Source organism: Lycium ferocissimum, chromosome 9 (assembly GCF_029784015.1).
Source record: "Lycium ferocissimum isolate CSIRO_LF1 chromosome 9, AGI_CSIRO_Lferr_CH_V1, whole genome shotgun sequence".
Lineage (NCBI taxonomy): Eukaryota > Viridiplantae > Streptophyta > Magnoliopsida > Solanales > Solanaceae > Lycium > Lycium ferocissimum.
This window is the reverse complement of record NC_081350.1, coordinates 45,232,416-45,240,130: the sequence shown is the minus strand read 5'-3', so window position 1 is coordinate 45,240,130 and position 7,715 is coordinate 45,232,416. Positions and strand designations below refer to the sequence as shown.

At 36.9% G+C, this 7,715-nt stretch overlaps 1 pseudogene; it reads left to right on the top strand.

The window, feature by feature from the left end:
- Positions 1 to 1,506: 1,506 nt before the first annotated feature.
- Positions 1,507 to 4,110, top strand: LOC132031951 (UDP-glycosyltransferase 75C1-like; annotated as a pseudogene).
- Positions 4,111 to 7,715: the final 3,605 nt, after the last annotated feature.

Here is a 7,715-nt window from a genome sequence, read left to right as displayed (position 1 = left end):
CAACCACCACTATTAAATCACCTCTGTCATCACAACCACCACCACCATTACCGTCGCCAATTACTAGCCACCACCACCCACAGTTGCAAATGATTACATTAAGTTGTTAACACATCTACCACCTCCATCATTATAATTATATCCACTGCCACCACGGACCACCACCACCGCTGTCGAAGCCACTATAAATCACTACGACCACTGTGACCAATATCTACTACCAATCACTCCAACATCACAACTAGCATTGCCGCCAACTACCACTGACACATCGTTAACCACCACACGTTCTTCAGTCATCACCACCAACACAACCAACTACTAACATCAATCCACTACACCATCACAACCACCACTATGTACCAACCATCACCATCGCACCAGTCACTACAACACCAACCATCTCCACCGTCACAACTATTACCACCACCATTACTAGCCACTAACACCAAATATTTAAAAAAAAAAAAAAATTTATATCTTTTTCTAATATTTATTTACTTTTTCTTTGAATTGTATATTTATTATGGTTACAAGTAAATAATTTATGAACATTCCGATGTTGAAAGATAAACAGTCATAATTATTCAGTGTTCAGATCTAAAAATAACATTTTAATCATTCAAATGTACATTCAGATTCAGACATCTTAAGCTTAATAAAAAAATAAAAGGCCTAAATGATTTTCTCCTGCCTATATTCCTCGTCATGATTCCATAGGCCACCCTAGCTAATTTATTTAAGTTTATATATCAAAATTGGATTGTTAAATAGGTTGTATGAGTTGCTAAATGTATATATGCCTACTTAAAGTTACCAAATCACAGTTATTGTTATTAGTTACGTGTTATAACTTCAAAGATTCACTTTTAAAAATTGGGATTGAACTCTTAAGTGTGCATATAGAGAGTCATAACACTTTCGGTTCTTCGGCTATTGGTATACTTTAGTCTTTATGATATTTAATTATCAATTATTTAAAATTTGTATTTTTGACCCGTTTGCTTATAATTACTCACAAATTTTCAGAATTATTAATTGTTTATTGCTAATTACCCATGTATTATATTAAACTTTATTATTACTCTATAACTGAGGATAATATACTTCTGAAAATAGTCAAAATACAACATAATTCCTATATAAAAAGACCAAAAACCACACATTTTGATTAATTGAAGGTCAAATATGTTGAGACATATATCATAAGGACAAAACATTAGAATTCACCTATAACTGCCCATGAAATCAAATTACACCCAATGACATTGAAAATGAGTGCTCTTGAACTGAATGGGTGATCTTGAACTTTTGATCCCCACTTATCCCATGGACAAACCGTCAAGGTTAAAAAGCAAACCTTATAAATCACCCCACAAGACAACGGGGTCAAAAATTCAAGATTACCACCACGAAGGCCATTCTTATAAATCACCCTAATTTATACTTATATATGCATGCTTCGTACACTTCTTTAGCTTAAATATCCAAAGACACCAATAATAAATGGCAAACATGAAGGATAAGTGTCATGTTCTTCCTCTAACTTTCCCAGCTCTAGGCCTAATTAATCCATCTGTTCAATTTGCTAAGCGTTTAATCAAGTTGGGAGTGACAGTCACCTTCTCCACAAGTCTATCAGCAATGAACTGCATGTCTAATTGTCCCTCCATTGAAGGCTTAACATTTGCTCCATTTTCTGATGGCTATGACACTGGTTACCCCAATGTTAGCAAATTCCTAGATAATTACCGCGAGTTCTATGTTTCCTTCATCGCTCGCGGTCCGAGTTTGTGGCCAAAATCTTTACAAACAGGTACTATAATAATCAAGGGCTGCTCACTAAAATTTCTGGCCTAAAGCTAAATTTAACAAGAGACCTTTAACTTATTTAACAAAATTCATGCTTATTTTTGCTAAAGTTATTTTCTAACTTTTTGAGATACAAAATTAAGAATTATTTCTAGTCAATTTATTTAGTGTTCTTTTCAATTGATGGTATATTCAATCAGTTTAATATATCTTTGTTGATATTAGGTTAGATTTTATTAATTTTAATTTTAAAATGTTTGTTTCGATTAGTACCAAAGAAAGTTCAATGCTTTCCTCATCTCTCTCAGGTCCGAGTTTGTGACTAAAATCTCTGTAGCCAGGTATTACAGTAAGTAATGGCCAGCATATCCAGGATTTTTCGTATGCGATAATAAGATTTAATGAGCAAATCACTTTGATGATTATTACTATATATTAATATATTTTGAGCTTAACTATACCCATAGGGGTATAATCGTATTGTTTTAGTTAAATCTTGTGCTAAAGAGGTCAAGATTCACCCTATCTGATCTCTTTTCCTTTAATCTCCATAAGCTACCAATGAACCCGGAAGCTTCGACCCACGGGGGGGGGGGTGGGTGGTGGAGGGAGAGAGGTTTTTACTTTAATAAATGATTCTCGTTTTTATTTCTTTGGAAACTCATGTTACCTTTTACCCAATGGTTTAAAGATCACTTTTAAGTAAACTGAAAATTTTATTACAAAATATTAGGCCATGATCTAAAATTTTGTAATTTATTGCAAACATTAGACGACAGTCTAGTATTTTGTCTATAAGGCTGAAAGAATATAGGAGCAAACACTAGACCCAAGTCAAACATTGTCTAAAAGGTCATTTATTCGAGGGTTATATTTGCACAAAAAAAAAGAAGGTATATTTGCACCATACCTTTAACAATAGAGACAAAATCTAAAGGGTAACCAAAAAAAGAAAAAAAAAGAAGAAAAAAAGAAGAGAAATTGCATAAATCAGCGTATTTCTTTTATTATCTATGTGATTTTTGAATAATATTATATATATTTGACATGATAACTTTACGGTGAATTGGTGTCGGATGATACAACTTCGTTCAATGTGCATCACCCTTGACAATACGCTAAATAGATTTTGTCTTTTTTTATTTTTTTATTTTTTATTTTTTTAGGGTGAAGGAGGGGCGACCTCGCGTATTATCTACACGAGCGTACTCTCTTGGGTTGGCATAGTGGCTAAGAAGCTTAATGCCCCGGCCACACTTCTATGGATACAACCAGCCGCACTTTTAGATATCTACTACTATTACTTCACTGGTATATAGAAATGATATCAAGAATTGTTTATTAGATGAACAAGAAATTGAGCTTCCTGGACTTCCTTTTCTTGTGGGTACTCGTGAAATTCCATCATTTTTACTTTCGAGTGGTAACGTTATGGACTGGTTAATTCAGACAATGAAAGAGCACGTTGAGACAAAAAATAATGAAACTAATGAAGAAGTGCCTGTGAACACTTTTGATGCTTTAGAATTTGATGCTTTAAAGGCTATAAAGAATGTTAATATGGTGCGGATTGGCCCTTTAATTCCTTCATATTTTCTTGATGGAGAGGACCAATTAGATACTTCTTATGGAGGTCATTTACGACATTGTTCGGAAGATTATATGGACTGGTTGGATTCTATGCCTTACTCGTCCGTAATTTATGTAGCATTTGGTAGCTACTTTGAATTATCAAACCAAATGATGGAAGAGATTGCTAAAGGATTGGTAAAGAGTAAAAGGCCATTTTTGTGGGTAATTAGGGATGAGGGAGCACCATTTGAAAGTTTGAGTTGCAAAGAGGAGCTTGGAAAGCAAGGAAGAATAGTGTCTTGGTGTCGTCAAGTAGAGGTTTTACACCCCACCTTTCTTTGGGTTGTTTTTTAGCATTGTGGATGGAATTCGACTCTGGAGAGTTTAGTTTCTGGTATTCCCGTTGTAGCATGTCCCAGAAGGATGGACCAAGGTTGCAATTCTAAGCTTGTTCAAGATGTCTGGAAGACTGGCGTGACAGTGAATGCGAATGAAGAGGGAACCATTGAAGGGGATGAGTTCAAGAGGTGCATAGAAATTGTAATGGGGGATGGAAAGGAAGGGGAGTAATTGAGAAATAATGCTAAGAAATGGAAGGACCTGGCTAAAGATGCCATGAAGGAAGATGGTTCACCTAATGTGAATCTCAAAGCTTATGTTCATGAGGTTCTTTGTAGCCATGGATTAAGAAAGATGCACAAACCTTTAGGGTCATCGGATTTATAAAGAAGTTATGCAAAGATTAATAATACGACTATTGTAATACAAGGATTATCAATAGTTGATAATTGATGTATGAAAAATTTGTATACCAACAACGCATCAATCAGTAATCCATGAAATGGGGTCTGGAAAAAAAATTATTATACCATGTACAAATAAAATTTATGCTTACGTTATGGTTCTTTTTTTTTTTTCTTTTTTTTTTTTTGCCGCTTATTTGTTTTAATTCATATATCACTAATATTAATATTTTTATTGCATATAATGCATAAAATTATAATATCTAAATTTCTAATTGACTTTAAAAACAATACAACAATTAAACATTGTTTTCATAATGCTAGACTTTAAACGGAGATTAAATATCCTTATCAAACCAGCCAAACCACTTTTCACCAGTGGCGGTAGGTTATCCGAAAGACGCAGTTCTAGTCTAAAATATATGCTAATGAGCATAACAATTCCTATAATGTGTGTGTACACACGAGCGAATCAATTCTTTGCAATTTGTTTAATAAACTCCATTCTCTTTCATAAATATATTTAGTTATTCATATGTATTAGTTAGGCGGAAAACAAAAAACATGAATCAAATATTTTATTATCAATATTATGTTTTATGTAAAAAAAAAAAAAAAAAAAATTACCAACCAAACATTGTATAATTTATGCTTGATTTTATGTGCAATTTACTTTTTCCTATTTTTGTGACCAAACAATGTGTAAAGTTGTAACGACTTATAGTCCTTTCGGCATTTTCGCCGTTTTCGAGCATTGATTAGCTCCTTTTTGACCCGAGGGAACCGTTGACACGCTTCCCGAGGTGTCTAGACCGGATTCGGGCAACTTTGGTGAAAATATAGGCTTTAAAGTGAAAGTGACCCGAAGTTGACTTCTGGGCAAACAGACCTTTTTCGGAATTCTGTCAATTCCGAGAGGTCCGGAGGGTTGTTTAGAACCTGTTTGTGCATTAGGTTCAGTTCCTAATGCATTCGGATGCATTTCGTACATTGGATGGGAAATGAGAATTAAGGCATCGGGGGTTGGCTCGGTCAACGAGACCTCCGTTGGGAATTTCGAGACCACGAGCGCGTTCGTAGCGCATTTTTGTATAGGTTTAGGTGGTCGGGTTGTGAGCAGATAGCCTCGAAAATAACCCGAAAATTCGGTTGAACACTTAGAAAAATAGAGGGATTGCCGGTGTGCCGCGACCGCGTGGCGGCACTAGAGCCGCCCGCCGGCACCGCGCTATGGCAAGCAGGATGACCACTGGGGCGGTGATGTGCTGTAGGAACCATATCGCTGCGGCGGTATCCCGGCCGCCATAGCGGCACTCCAACCACTGTGGCGGTGACGGGCAATGACATTTCATTAAATGTGTCTTAAATAAGTCTTAGACCCTCATTATTTCATGTCTCGATATTGGAGCTTAGAGAAACTCTTCTCGGAGATAATTTGAAGAAATTCTTGGAGGTAAACTTTGCTCAATCTTTACTTTTCCTTAATCACAACCATCTTAGATTCTTCCTTCACTTTAACATTTCCTTAGAAATGGAATTTGGAAGGGGGTTTTGGGAAACTTTTCCTTAGGGTCATACATGATAAATTGATGATGTCAATGCTAAAATTTGATGAATCTAAGCCTATTGATCCTATATCTTCCACTTTAAACATTGAATTTCGGATTTGGAGACTTAGTAGTTTGTACCCAATTTGGGGGTTTTTACTTGAAATCGGATTTGGGCCAATTCTTGAGATAAATCAACAATTAGTGATTGGGTTATGATCACCTAGTACTTAATTTTGCATTTTGCCCGTGAATTTTCCGTTTTGCCCTTGTGGGCCCGTTTCCCCAATTTTTATGGTTAAAATGGACCTAATTGATATCATAGCAATATTAGTATCATTTATCATTTCTAATATAAAGTTCAATTATGCTTAGACTACTTTGGTTCGAGCTCGTGAAGAGGCAAGGCAAAAGAGTGACTTGTTGGTGTTGCGGTTCGTATTGCATCTGTAGGTTATGGTTTACCTTTGGTGAGAGTTTGTATAGCGAATCACATATTTAGATTATAATGTCGGAGACAGCATGTGAACCTCCGAGTGTGACGTTGGGATGGATATTGCCTTAGATTGGGCCCTGATGTGTGTTGGGACTAGCCACCCGTTGCGTGTGTTTGATTGTTCAATCGTGTGTTGCTTCGATGCCACGTGTAGTTGGTAGTTAGCGGCGCTTGTTGTCCCGATTCGGATAGGATTGACATACCCGTTGTTGGTATTTGTAAGTGGATATATTGTTGGCATACCCACTGTTAGTACTTGAGTTATTGATATATGTTGGCATACCCACTGTTGGTATTGTGATGTGATACGTTGTTGGCATACCGGTTGTTGTATTTGTGATATTGAACTCGACTGTTGGTGATTGACATATGCATTGCACGCATTCTTTCATATTTATCATGCATGGCCAATACCCGGAGATGATCTGGTATCGTTGATTGAGCGAAACTGATATTTGATGAACTCTTTTACTTGAGTGATTGTAAAAAGGCCGATGCCATAAGATCTATTCCGGAATCGTTCATTTTATGAACTGATATTTTGATGAACTCTTTTAATTGAGTGATTGTGAGGAGGCCGATGTCCGAGGTTCTATTCCGGAATCGTTGATTTGTGAAACTAATATTTGACAGACTCTTTTGAGTGATTGTGAGGAGGCCAATGTCCGATGGTTATATTCGGGCATCATTGTTGCATGGCCGATTCCGATGTTATCCCGAAATCGTTGTTAGTGCATGGACTCTGGGGGTCCCCTAGGGTGGCGGCCGGTGAGACTTCCACGTGAGTAATTAGCCAGGGTCCCGTCCGTCCGTCGGGCAAAGATCCGGATGGGGCGGCACTTAGGACTTCGCGAGTCGCATCGGGTTGTGCTACCGAGACGTCGATATTTCCGTCCGGAGTACATGTGTACACCTCATTTGCATGGCATGGCATCATATTCATACCATTATTGCACTGCATTGCATTATAACTTGAGTGAGATGTTGTGATGACTGTATTGTGATGATTGTGTTGTTGATGATTGGACTGTGATGATTCTATTGTGGTGATTGGTTCGGATCAGATATACTCAGACTTATTATATTGGAGTTTAGATGCTTACATAGGTGATGATAGATATTCAGTTACGATTATATTGTCTCATACTTGGTTGGTTTATTTGCTTATCTGCCTTATCTTCTGAATTGTGTTAATTATGCTTAGTTAGCCGATGATGCCTACCAAGATCGTTGTTTGTCTTGCATCGATTCGCACTTGCCGCATTTCTTTATGAATCACAGTACTGTCGGATCTACTTTCCGACCCGTGGCCGCAGGCGTATGACCTATAAGGGGGTTCAACTAAACCCCAAACTTTGACGCTTTGTTCAAATTTATGTGTAAAAAATTATTAAAATTGCAATAAATAGTAGATATGAACCCCTAACTTTAAAAATATAATGGGTTCAATGCTAAAAATCTATAGATTGAACCCATAAAATTTAAATCCTGGATCCGCCTCTGCCCGTGGCTGATCGACTCTTCAGCTTCCACTCGAGTTTCCAG